This window comes from Stegodyphus dumicola, chromosome X1, assembly GCF_044657685.1.
Source record: "Stegodyphus dumicola isolate Sdum_Otavi_A_Nest chromosome X1, ASM4465768v1".
In the NCBI taxonomy this organism is placed as follows: Eukaryota; Metazoa; Arthropoda; class Arachnida; order Araneae; family Eresidae; genus Stegodyphus; species Stegodyphus dumicola.
In genome coordinates, this window is record NC_140780.1 from 22,820,722 (window position 1) to 22,835,165 (window position 14,444).

The following is a 14,444-nucleotide window of genomic DNA, read 5'->3' on the forward strand; positions in this document are numbered from 1 at the left end:
GGCGCATGTGAAGTATTTTTAGAAGTTTTCTCAGCATCTTTTGATTAGAAGGCTGAACAACAAATAGAATTTAGAGCATTCCGTAATCTGTTTAATTTGGTAACAGTTTTATGCTACTGTGAGTAAACCATGAAAACCACATTCAGTCGGCTAGTTCTTTTCTACCAGGAAAGACTCCAGTACCAGCTTATTAAGGGAAAATTAAGGCGTTTAAGTCCTTTAATCAAAAAGTCCTTTAATCAAAAAGCGACATTCGTTAAGCTTCCATATAAGAAACAAAGGAAGATGTCTGTGATATGATGTATAAGATCATACTTTTATTTAGAAATAAACATTTTGTCATCATTATGGCAGGAAAATATTGCTTTGAAATCATTTATGTCAAGTTACAAATGGCGTATTTCATTCCGCATAGGAAGCCTCTGGATGATTAATTTATTAATTCTACTGCTTTTTGCCGTGTATCACCACTTAGCTGTATTGAATAATAGTTTAACAACAGAAATTGATTCTGATAATTTTAAAGATTCCAACTGAGAAAGTTCCGATTGTATAACTTTGCTGCTTAAAACTTTCGTTCTTACCTCGATCCATTCATACTTTTTTTCTCTTATTTTTGGAATAAAAGATATTCCCAGTTTAATTTTCTACTGACAGTTCCATTCAATTACGTGAAATAATCCATCCAGATATTCTGGATGATTTTATACCAGTTGTATTGTACGTCAGCTGTAAAGTTTGTACAAGGTGCATTAGTAACATTTTATTGCACAATTCTTTAAATAAATTAAAGTAAATAGAATTATTCCTTTTATTGTTAAGTTACAGACGAAGTAAGGTCACTAAATTTTTTTTTTTTTTTTTTTTTTTTTTTTTTTTTTTTTTTGAGTTTCAACTTTTAAGTTCTAATTAACTTCAGATAAGGTGATGACTTTGATTATAATTTAATAAATATAATCAACATGTTTTAAATACACTTGTTTGAATATACAAAGGTGGTCAGAAGTCCCGCACTGGTTAAGTCAATGCAGCACTTAAAATATAAATGTTATTAACTTTCGTTATGTAAAAGGGTTCAACAAATGAAATGAAAAAAAGCTATTCGGTAAATGAGTGTAAATTAAAAATGTTATTGAATATCCGAACAGAACTACAGTTATAAACTGTCTAACTAAAAAAAGCAAAAAGTGCAGGAACATGGCAAACATTAACCGCTTTATTAGATTCATTTGTTATTCGCTTTCTGCTATAAACATTTTGAAAAACTGAGAGAAACCCGAAATAGGTTACTTATAAAGCTTAGACAGTTTTTCAGTAAATTTGTATTTTGTATTTGTTTTTCTTCAATTGTAAGTTTTTGCTTATAGCTTTATATTTTATAACTGGTTATATGTAGAAAGATTTGCATTCAGTGCAATATATTAAGTGTATATTAGAAATAACGCGCCCCCATCACCAGTATATATCTGACGATATATATCTTCATTTAAAATTGAATTGAGTTGAAATGCAAAAACATTCGCTTTCATATTATTGGTGATTATTATTATTATTACTTCATATTAGGGATCTTTTGACCACCAATATATGAGAATAACGTGACCTAAAAGTTAAGAACAGAAAGTAATAATCGACGGTCTTAATTACAACCGAAATTAAAATTTTTTTTTAGCTTTACAGTCCTTCCTATTCCATGAAACATCTTAGCTTTCTTAACAGATTTCATTTTAATAGAATACTGTAAAAACTTCAGGATAAGGAGAAATGGTTTGGATTGAACAGACCAGTGAAAAAAGAATATGAGTTATACTTAATATTATACATGCAGCATGAAAAATTTTATTGATTATAAGAAATGCGAATTAAGTAGTTAAGTACAGTTTCGAAAGAATAAAATTTGAGCCTGGCTTTCCTTGTGTTTGAAGCTATAAAATTATTGACATCAATTTACTAGGGTTTAGTTTTATTACCGCATGCGAATTTATCGTGGTTCATTTTCACTTTTAATCTAAGTAACATGTCATCTTTGCAATATTTATAAAAGGTTTCTTATACAGAAAATAATTTTGTTACCCTCGTTATAAAGTAAGTGCTTCTGACTACTGCATTCGGTAAATTACCTGAATATTTTATGTATGCTTGAGTGTTGTCTTAATGATAAGTTTAGACAAAATGCACAATTAACCATGCGGACCTTGTAGAGACATTAGGTTAATTTAGGAAGCCTGAGAGATGAAAAATTAACAACGCCTTCGCCGGGAATCGAACCACGGATCTATGAAATACCGGCCCAGCGTGCAGAACCACTACACCACGAAGGCACGCTAGGAAGGTGGGAGAAATACCTTACTACTCCCCCTCTTAAAGGGCGACTGGGGTTTTTAGGGGACTCATTTGCCAAATCCTGGGTGGGGAGATTCATCATCCACAACCCTTTTAGTTCGGGCGCCACTGTAGAGACATTAGGATTATTTTGGAAGCAGGAGAGGTGAAAAATTAGCAACCGCCTTCGCCGGGAATCGAACCACGGACTTCTGGAATACCGGCCCAGCGTGCAGAACCACTACACCACGAAGGCACGCTAGGAAGGCGGGAGAAATACTTTACAACCTTACGTTAATGCACAATGTTCTAATGTTTTAAGATTTTTTTATGATTTAATATAATCTAAGTTGATATATGACTTTGCCCCTACGCGTTATTATTATTAACTGACTTTGCCCCTACGCGTTATTTTTATTATTAACTGACTCTGCCCCTACGCGTTATTATTATTATTTCTTCTATTCTAGACAGTTTCTCGTTTATGAAGTTAGACTGAAAATTAGTACATCACGTTTATATTAAAAATAAGTTTTCCATATTTGAGAGGCGTGGAACTGATTTAGTAGAAGATTTATTTAAATGAAATATTTGCAATCGAATGAAAACACCAGCAAAATAATAAAACTGAGAATAATTCATAAGTTATGAGCATTTGAATAGCCACTTCTTGCAAAATGTTTTACTTCAAAGAAATGAAGTCATAAAATACATTTAGGGAAGAGTATAGAGTATCAAGCCAGGGATAAATTTAATTACCTATTGTCTAAAAGAATAAAAGAATACATTTTTTAGATCTTGGGGTTATATTTTGCTCAAGGCACTGTATACAGGATATGACTTGAGTATTTTTAAATCAGAAAGCACTTGATAGTCGGAAATAATCATTACGATGAATATTATCAGAGCTGCAAATATTATGCGTTCTAATAAGAGCACACATGTTTCAAAGAATTATGTGTGACCTATTGTCACAGATGCATTATTAGGCATGACACAAAAGCTACTGGACAAGACAATAAAGCTATACTTGAGCACGTTGGTAGTAAATTTGAAATAAGTCGGATTGTATAGCTACTAAACTAAGTACAACAGATTCCCCGTCAAGCAGTTTCTACTGATAAGTGCTGATATTACGTGACAGTTATGACTTTTATTGTACAGTTGGGCCAGTAGCGTAAATATAAAGACCTAACAAAAGAGTGTTTAAAAATCGAGTTTCTTACTGTTCATATTTATTACCTGCATTAGCTTGCCTATTTCAAATGGCTCCAGTTTCGGCTATGAATTGTTGATGCAGTCCATGAGTTATACGTTTCTTAGCATTGAAATGTATAACTTATTGAAAATTACCAAAATTAAAATATTTTAATGAAAATAAAAGTGATAGTATTGCACATTACATATCTTAATGCTTTTTTAATTACTTTTGAAATAAAATTAATAATATGTAAAGATAATTATAACAGATATAATGTTCTTCATAATGATGATAATACGGTAAGATGCAGAGGTAAATATGTTTAAAAAGAAAAAATATAAATCACAGGGGAATAAGTACTTCCTGGTCAACTCTTTTACGTTGATTCATCACGGTATTACAGCGCATTAATTCTTTTAAAAATTATGGCATAATTAATTCATAAGGCTTCAACTAGAAACGCTGACATGAACCTCGAAAGAGCCGAAGGCTTCAACATCAATGCAAAAGAGCGTATGTCAGAATTAGTAAAGTAGTCTAAATTACGCTTCATTTTCATCGACTGTGACGGCTTCAAAACATGATTTAAGTTTGCTTTTTATTTTATTAAAACTTTATTTTAATTCATTAAGACTAACTGAAAAAAATCTGATGTGGACATCACATAACTTCCTTGTATTGGCCTATTAAATTACACGCACTTTTGTTTCATTTCATTTAAACGTATTTCCTCGAATTTCATTAGAAGTATATTTAGCATTCAATTAATTCAGTTCTCACTTCGCGGGAAAGCAAAAATACGTAAAACCTCAAAACATCTTAATTAAAAATTGTAAAATACAGAAAAACATAAAATACCAAATACAGTTAAAACAATTAAAGAAATAATTTTTACAATTAAGATTAGAGTTTCTACACAAAAACAAGAAATTCTGCCAGCGGGCAAGAAGGCAGATTTTTTGGTTCACAAAACTGAAAGTTTACTTTTGGTCCCACTTGGCAAAAAGACACTGCGGGTGCAGAAACTGACTTAATTCACTTTTCTACTGAATTTCAGATGTAAACAAATGACGGTTCATTAGACTTAGCTCGCCACTTAAACTTTTAAAATGCTGATAATTCTGTAGGAATTTATATTTATTTTAACTAACATTTTAAATTTTAAGTTCAGACATTTCTATAAGCCTTCATTCTCCAAACTGTCAGTGCCAGAATAGTTAAATGTTGTAGCGCGCGTGAACGCATGCGAAGTTTTCTATGTTGAAGGAAGTAGTTAAAAGCCGAGTTTCGATAGGAAAAAGGGAGAGTTCGCCTCTAGCTGCCGTCTCTGCCGTTGGTACGGTTGCTTATTGCTGGTTCAAGTGGCTTAATTTGCATTGCTTTGCTGCCACTCGCTCAGAAGGGGGTTGAAGTTCGGGATCTCGCTGAGCCCTGCAGGTTAGTCTAGCACTTTTAATTTGAACATTTCAACTTTTAATGTTCAATTATTCGACTTTCAATTACCGCCCAAGTAGAGGCGAAGTTTGTTAGCGTCGAGTTGACGCATTGTAATTTTTAAAGAGTTTTAAAGGGTTTGAACCCTTCTTCTGTGTAGTCTCCTGCTACCCCTGTATCCAGGTTGAAGTTAACCCACCTGGACCCTACAATTCTACAACTTCGGCATGCAGATTAACTAAAGGCATAAAAACCTTAACAGGAACATAAAAAACCCCACATAATTCAATCACTTTTAAAGCAAAAAATGCACAATTTACCAACATATAAGAATAAAATACTAAGCTCACACAGCCAGGTAACAGAGTGAGAGTATATATATGATTGATGCAGCCAATTGCAACGAAAAAGGGAGGTGCACAACTACAAGTTATAGCAGTCTCATATACAAAGTTTCAACATTCTACGGCTACTCGTTCTTGAGTTATGCGAGATACATACATATGTACGTACATACGTCAAGAAAAAATCTCTTCTTAATCAATTTTAAATCAATTTACAATCCGTTTTGGCAAAAACAATCCTTTATTCTGTTCCTAGGTACAGATGCCATGCAGAAACACTGATCAAATGGTTTCGGTGATGAAAAATGGATATTTTCTTTGAAATATGTCACCCGAAAGTTTCGCGATTACAATACTTCCTTTTCTTCGTACGAGGAAGTAAAAAGAAATTGGTATAGACATATTAAAAATTTATGATTAATTTTCTTGAAAAATAAAAAGCAAGTTAAATATCCGTTGAATACATAAGCAGACATAATAAAGGCATGTATTTAGCATTCTGGGCAGGGATGTTTATAGCATTTTTTATTAAACGTTTATGCAGGTCATGGAAGATGTATTTTATTCAATGGTATCAGCAGTGGCGGATTTATGAAGCGGGGAGTCTTCTCTCATCTGAACGTTTCGTTTCTGAACGTTCTCATTATAAGACACAGAAAATGTTTAAAATTTTTTAACTAATAAATGTTTTGGGAGCCCCTTAAAACGTGTAACACTCATAATTGTGACTTGCGTGTACCCATAAATCTTCCTCTTGATATCAAGCTGATTTTTCAGCATTGCATATCACTTTTCTGTATGCTCAGTGCTTTGCAAAAAATATGAACAAAACTTAATTTTTTCCTTGGGGAAATATATTGTGCTTTTTTTTCGAACTATATTGATATTTATTCGGAGAATGGAATGGATTCTGCACAAAGCAAGGCCGTAATAAATCTCGAACTTAGTTTGTTAATGCTTTAATTGTGAGCAATTTTATAGTCTAATCTAAGTAGCTTATCTCAGTATTCCAGTGGCTATCATTACCCTTTTTACTTCTATTTTAAAACTCAATACAATTCTATATAAATATATAATTAATACAATTCTATATAAATATCTGAATTCAAAATATCTTGATTTAATGAAAGTTTAATTTTATGGTCTTCAGCGTTCTTGTTTATTTTACTACTACTACTCCAATGTTCTCTTCACTTTCATTTCGAAGATCTGAACCACCATTAAAAGGTCCCATTGAGAATGTGCTGTTACTTATCCACCTGTGAAAATGTTTTAATTTATAACGCAAATCAATTTTAAATATGAACGCAAATAAATTTTAAATATGAATTAACATGAAGGTTTAATTTTTTTTCTTAAAAGTAAAATTCATTTAAGAGTAACAGTAGTCTGAACAGTGAAATTCAGAGCACTAGAAGTTTCAAGTTCCTTCTAAAAATCAATTTAAATGTTTTGAAAACTCTTCATATACTAGTTTTGAATGAGTACTTTTAAGAACGAATGAAAATGAATGCTTTATAAATGAATAATTTATAACGCAAATCAATTCTAGATATGAATTAATACGAAGATTTTAATTTTTTTTCTTAACAGTAAAATTTGTTTAAGAGTAAGAGTAAACGTAACAGTAACAGTAGACTGAACAGAGAAATTCACAGCTCTAGAAGTTTCAAGTTCCTTATAAAAATCAATTTAAATGTTTTGAAAACTCTTCATATATACTAGTTTTGAATGAGTACTTTTAAGAACGATGCAATTATAATCCTTAACATGGATAATCCAGTCATGTATAATAGCGTACTTTAGTTTCAAGGAGTTTGAAGTTTATATGAGAAATAAGGGAGGTATATAAAAAGAATAAAAAGAAAATCTTGGACTGTTTTCACAATATTAAAATCGTTTTTATACAAGCTATATCTATGCTGTAAAAAGCACTGAAATTAGAATAATACACTTTAAAAGTAATAAGAGAAAATTTTACCGGTCGTCCGATATTTCTAGCCGTTATTTGTGTACTCTGAGATTTAAATATAAATAAAATGCAAAAAAAAAAACATTAGCTATTTTTTTATTATTTAAATTCTTACTTTTCTTCTTAATATATGTATGAAATTTAGCTTCCTTACAGCCTTTATTTCAGCACCCAGTAACAGACTGAAAACGTTTTTATTATCGCTACTCTAGTTTATGTATCTAATAAACCTAATAAAATAATCAAAATTATCCCTCTTTACTCTCTGATTTTCGCTGTTTCTGAACATTCAGCGTATTCTTGGCAAGCTCGCCAAGTATGCGGGTAAGAAAACTCTGCTGTTTTAGTAGTTTGAGGGAGAAAAAACAATAAAGGGTTACATGTAATTTGTTTTCTTCTGAAGATTCTTTATTAGTAATTTATTTTGGAACTTCTATTGTAGCTTGGTATAGCGAAAAAACTCGTACTCGTGCGTGGAAACTACTTGTTTTGAAACGTCTAGAGATTTCAGAAGAATTTCCAGCCCATCATTAAGTTTCTTTCAATTTGCCTTTTTCAAATTATTCTTACTGCTATTACCAACTTCATTCGGCTCAGATTATATGGAAAATGAAGTAATAAGGGGATGATTTCCAGAGTTTGGATTATACAGAGTGTCTCTAATGATTTTCTCGCCTATGTCAGCGGATGACAGAAGTAAGTCAGATTATTATTGTTTTTTTATAATGTGAATATGATGGTTAGCCAATATAATTAAAACGTGTTTCAGAAATTCCATTCTTTCTGAATTCAAACAGCTGCTTTGCTAGTATTATTACATTAATGATAGTCCCATTTTATATTGAAAGGATAAAAATAACTGAGGGAAATAGCATTGTTCAAGACAAGGATGTTATTGAAGCAGAGATAAGAATTTTCTCTTGTACTGCTAAATGCATAGATTTTAACCCTTTGAACTCGAGCGGTGCCTAACTCGAGCGGTGCCTGAGAGGCACCATTCGAATCGATGTGTTTGACCTAAGGAATATCGCTTAAGAGATCTACTTGGCCTTTTGTAGATCATATTACGAGGTGTCTGAATAGCTATAAGGATGTCTTATCTCAAATAAAGGTTGTCTTTGCAATGCTTATGCGATTAAATGTCTTATCTCAAAAATACTTGCGACCGCGGGTAGGACTCTGTCTTCGACATCAGTTCGAACTCAACCTTCTTGCCGATCGCAGTATTTCTTTCAAAGTTACTGAGCCCAATAAGTATGGAACACGACGAAGAAGTTACTTCTAGCGAAGATGAGTTTAATTTTTCGGCAATAACGAACGAAATTACATCACTACATAGACAGCTTGCCCATGAGAACGAAGACGGAAGTGATAGTGACGACGTTAGAGGAGTAAGAAGACGAAAAATCCGAATAATCGATAGTGAATCTGGAAGGCAAAGTGATTGTACAGAAGAGACTGAACCTTCAGAATGGACAGTGCGCACAGAAAAGCGCCTCGAGCGCAAAGGATTCAAATATTAGGAATTCATTCATTAATTTCTTTTAATACTCCAGGTTACTTATAAAAGAAAAAGTAGAGACAGAATTCTGTTTAACGCCTGCGAGGTCTGAAAAAGTCTCATGCATTTGAATTCCAAATATATTTAGTTATCAAAATGTCTGTGTTCATTTTAGAATTAAAGTTGTTAGGAACTCAACTACCTGATAATCAGTAAAAATGTTACAGCAGTTTATTAAATAAGTATTAATTAATTTGTTATTTTGTAAAAAATAGTAGTTATTAATTTTGCAAAAATAAGTTGTTTAAAGGGGAAAGAACTAAATAATCCCCCCAAAACAATTCGCATATTTATTAACACATTAAACACATAGATATATAGCATATATATACTATATCACCATTTTGTAGAAACAAACCAGTTAAAATAGTTTAGTAATTGTATATTTTTGAGATTTTAACTTAGAAAAATGATATGTTATACAAAATGATTTGCTCCTTACGGAATTTCTACAGGCTAACCTTGCGAGAGTTCTATCTTTAGAGACCTCTAATAATGTTTTGCTGAAACGGACCTTATTTCTGACAATCACCCTACTTTGCAGCTTACAATTTATTTATGATGTAAAATATTGCTAAGTTTGTAATAATGCCAGAGATGAATCATATCCACAGAGACTTATATGTTGAACAACACACGTTCACCTTTACGCCAAAGGGCAGAGTACCATCGTACTTCTTATAAATATGTATGAACATACTGCTGGATATTTTAAAAAATTCATAATGTAGATCTGAGCCGTCTCCAGGATTTCTCAATACCTGGGTAGTAATCTTTCTGAAAGATCAAAGGTTATCTGAGAGGGGAAATATTTGTAAAATTGAGGGGGGGGGACATAACAGCGTTAAATGATTAAGGAAAATTGATACTGTCATATAATGATTGCACAGAGTACAGTAATTTGTTGTGAATCAGTGAATTTACAGAGTACAGTAATATGTTGCGAATCAGTGAACTGCACATCACAGCTAAAACGACTTGACGGCTACAAGGGACCGATCTAACAGTCTTCGCAGTGACGGTGTATTTGACAGTGGGACAGTCGAGGTGCCAAGAAAGAAAATCGCACGTCTGAGCAGAGGTAACTTTGTTGCAGACTTCTGTCTTTATTCGCTTTAAATGTGCCGAGGATGTGGCAAATCAGTCAATTTAAGAACTCGGCTAAATTTTGTTCAGTGACAGCAATAATTTAGCAAAAAGTGTAATTCTCTAGCATGAACCGATATTATTTTAAGAATTGATAGTTTGGATTCACTATTGCTCAAAAGTATATTTTCAACAAAATTTCAATATTAGAAAACTTCACGATGTTTGATCTATATAGCTACAAAAACAATGGGATACATTTTTGCTTGAAAAAGGTTTTAGTAGCCAAAGAATAAATTACAGCAATTAAAGGAAATAAAATTATTCGAAAAGTAATTAAACATTACAAGCTTTTCTTTCTAGAGATTACTGCTTTTCTTAAACTTTCAATTTCTATCACGGATGCAAATATTGTGCAGATATTAGCAACATTCTATTCTTCCTTCTCGAAGATGCCCACATAGAAAAACATTTATTCGTCAATAGATAGGTTGGGTTGGGTTGGGTTATTCAGTTATGGCAAAGCACATGAGGGCTATCAAAAGATAGGTTAGTAAGTTCATAATTAAATCTAAATTAGTTTCATAAATCTTTTAATGTTCAATAAATTCCACCGCCAGCCAAGTAAAAATGTAATCGTTGAAAAATGTTACATCTAATTAAATAATTGAAAAAAATAATAAAAATTATGGCTGGTGTAAATTTAATTATAAAATTGCTTGAGTGTGTTCCTTAAAATCTCAGTGAAATATTTTTATTATAATAAAATAACAAATAAGAAAAGTACTAGTGATAATCATAAATTACTAAATCATTTAAAGTATTTAAATTTGACAGATGGTGTCGAATAAATTTGATTAAATAGATAAAAACTGTAGACATAAATTTGATTTCAGTTTACGATCTTTATATTCGATCATATATATTTTGTCTTTTTACGACATCTTTACCATGTAAAGGCAGATAAGAAGTGAATAATAATATACATTACAGCTCCGGAATTACATATCAAAAGTTATAATCAGGGTAAGCTTGATTTAGGGTTCCAGTTTGCATAAGTATATATTGAGAAGAATATAGATAATTCGTTCGAGGATTATGTAAGGATTATGTTAGTCGTTATGAATTTTATCACTAGAGTATAAAGATATATTATAGTTCTAAAGGTAAAGCAATTTATTCGGTGGTTTTACATACACACACATAAATATATACCAGTATGCAGGAGTTTCTGAGCGTATGCATATAATTTACAATAATATAAAAAATATAAAGGCTTTGAAAAAAGGAGAATACGGTTAAAATTGCTCAAAAAATAATAATTAACATGTACTTTATTTCTTATAACTAATTAAAAATTTCGCAACTGTTAAATCTTAATGTCTAAGTTAACGTTTTAAGTAACTAAATTTTCTTTATGGATAAGATTACGCTTGTATACCTCAGCTTTAAACATAAACAAAATTGATAATAGTGTTCCAGTGGTCTTCTTAGATTCCTGAAAGAAATAGAGTTATTATTTGTAATAAATGTTTCTCTAGATATCAAAAATTATCACAAGTTATTTTAGTGCAAGTAATCAGTCATGAATGAAGGAGCTATTCAGTCAAAAATGAAAGAAAGCTTTTAATTACTGCTCAAGCAAGACGATCTCAAATTAAAATTCGCGGTGAAATCGTAATTTAAACATATTTAAAAAGCTTTCTCTTCACCGCCGTGGAAAAAAAAATAGGAAAAAAAAAAAAAAAAAAAAAAAAAGCAAAAAAATAACAGTGGTATATAATCAAAGCTATATCATTTTCTAGGAGAAAAAATGGTTACCGAGGTTAAAATTATTGTCTGAGAACTAAAAAAAAAAGGCTTAAGATCGTCTTTGTTACTTGTATTCAAATGACAATCGCGACCAGTAAATGTGACACTGTCTTCATACCCTGTGATTACTCCCATGAATGTAGATGACTTTATTTTCAGACCAAAGCTTTTTTTTTCTTTTACAATTACGTGTAACGAATGTTCAAGGTGAAGGTTTAAAAATGTTTCTAGTCTTCACCCTTCTCTGTTTTTTCTTGGATGCTTTTTAAATTATTTGTTGAATTCCACTGGAGTTCTTTATTATTTTGCTTTTATATCACTATTATCGGGGGTTTGGGAAACTTTGTTGTACGCCCATTCTAATAACATTTTGAAATCTTGAGACTACCGTGAATTGTTTTATGACAGTTAATACTGGGTATCATCTTTTTCTGCTTTGATTCATAGCTTTGAGAGGATTATGTCTTAACCAGTGTAACGAGATTAACTGGCAGTAAATTTCAGGATCCAGTTTATGCTTATCGTGACGTTCTCCATTTCCTTACCAGTAATAGACAGGACTGCTCCGGGGAAATCATTTTTCTGAACAGATAGATAATATAAATTATAGAGATAATATAAAAGATAAAAAATTACAAGGCATTGTTCATAATAATTACTCTCAGAAACTGTGTTTTCTTTAATAATATTCAATGTTGAATGTGGTACTTTAAAGCAGAATGAGTAAGGTCTTGAAATAAATTGAGGAAACTCAACTTTTTACGCGGGAAGATAGTCACTATGCTATTATTCAGTTCGTGAACATTGAACTTAGCGCTCCTTAATAAGTTACAAGTATAGAATTTTATAGGTTAACCTGATCTTCATATACATAAGCCAAATTTTCGGTAATCCTGGGTTTAGCCTTTACTGAAATACAGTAGCGAAACTACCGAAACAGCGATTAACGCTGTTTCGGTTTAGCGCTCTTTTATTTCGACCCGGGGTTCCACGAAATCGCTCGCAGCATACGGGGATTCCCCGAAATATTATGCAGCGATAGGTTTCAAATACATATCCGAAAGAGTTTTCTTGTTTGGTGCGGTATTGTACAGACATATTTTGAAGGGGTAAATGTGGAAGATGTCGAAGAAATAATTCAAGAAGCAGCGGCTAGTCTTTCTAATGATGAGCTCAAAGAATTAACTGAACAAGAAGAAAACAAAAATGTTGATAGCAGTGATTCAGAAGAAGAGCAAAAAGAACTTTCGATGGCGTTTGTAAAAAGAAGTTTGTCTACCATAACTGAAATAATGGATCAATTCATTGAAAATGATCCGAATTTTGACAGGAGCTCAAAAGTAAGGCGTGGTGTTAGAGATGCTCTATCCGTTTATGAAGAACTTTTAAGAGAACAACGCAAATGAAAAAGGCAAACAACATTAGATGCTTTTGTCACAAAAAGGCAGAACACTGAAAACGCGGAAGGCTAACTAAATATGACTAACTTAGAATTTTATCTGTTTTTTTTTAAGAATATTCATTTTGTTATTTATATTTTGTTTTTATTTTTGCAAGAAATAATAATGTGGTATTAATTTGGGCTTTAAGAAATAAATGTTTGGTTTTATTTTTATTAAAAAAACATACTTTTTAAATTTAATACCTAACCAATTTCCTAGCCATCTTCCCCTAACCCTAATATTTACATGTAAAGATAGCCTCGCTTAGCGCTGTTTCGCATTACGCTCTACTTTGATGGAACGTATCCCCCGCATTAAGCGGGGTCTTACTGTATTTCAAAGTTTAAAATATTTTCAATAATAATAAATTGGGAAAATTTTCATTAACTATTATTCATATAAAACTCCATTTTATATGAATATAAAATGAAATAAGTGCGTTTCAGGTGAGTTTCTGGTGATTTTAATTTGCTACATACAGTAAACATGGAACATGTACTGCATTTATATTATTTGTTTTGTTTAATTTTTGCTTTGTTTGTTTGACTATTTTAACTTTTGAATTTTGCTCTTCCACTGTATTGAAGACCTTTATAATCTATTCTTACCTTTTAGTTTTCCGTTATTTATTACGCATTTTCCATCTTCAGTAGCTTAGTGAAATTTTTATAAAGGTTCTTATCATTTTTCAATCATTATGGACTTCGTATGTTTACATAAATATGTATCTGTGACATAAATTATAATTTTAATTCGTTCATAAAAGATGCACTAACTATCCTTAACTGAAACGTTCTTTCTTGTTATGCTCCAAATTGGCATTCCCTTTTGCTTTCTAAACTTCTTTAGATATCTGAAATGACATATTATTTATACAACGTGCATAATGAACGCTTTGGTATTAAATTGGTTTCGTTACTGCTTGTTAGAAATACCGAGCTATGTTAGTAAAAAAAAATTAAATTTCTATGCAATCCCGCCCATAGACTATTTCTTGAATAGCCAATCTTACTGTGACAATGATATTTTTGTGCTGAAATCTTGAAATGACTGAAAACTGAAAATGTCTTAAAATAAAATTTTACTTTTTTCTAAAGCATATCCATTGCCTTATTGTTTTCTATATACAAGGTAAATAAAAAGCAGTTTTTATTAGAAAAATATTCGATGAAGACTTCGCTTGCTTGGCAGGTAGCACTCAAGTACTTTGCCATAATTCATTTATAAACAATTAACAATATTGTTAATTGTACCCAGAAAAACGACAGTT

At 31.5% G+C, this 14,444-nt stretch overlaps 2 protein-coding genes across 2 annotated transcripts in view; one reads left to right on the plus strand and one right to left on the minus strand.

Moving 5' to 3' along the window:
• Positions 1-14,444, minus strand: part of LOC118187434 (DNA (cytosine-5)-methyltransferase 3B-like) — a 487,890-nt gene that overhangs the window by 157,886 nt on the left and 315,560 nt on the right. The gene's annotated exons all lie outside the window — the stretch shown is intronic.
• LOC118187428 (organic cation transporter protein-like) overlaps positions 1-14,444 on the plus strand; it is a 231,287-nt gene that overhangs the window by 7,403 nt on the left and 209,440 nt on the right. The gene's annotated exons all lie outside the window — the stretch shown is intronic.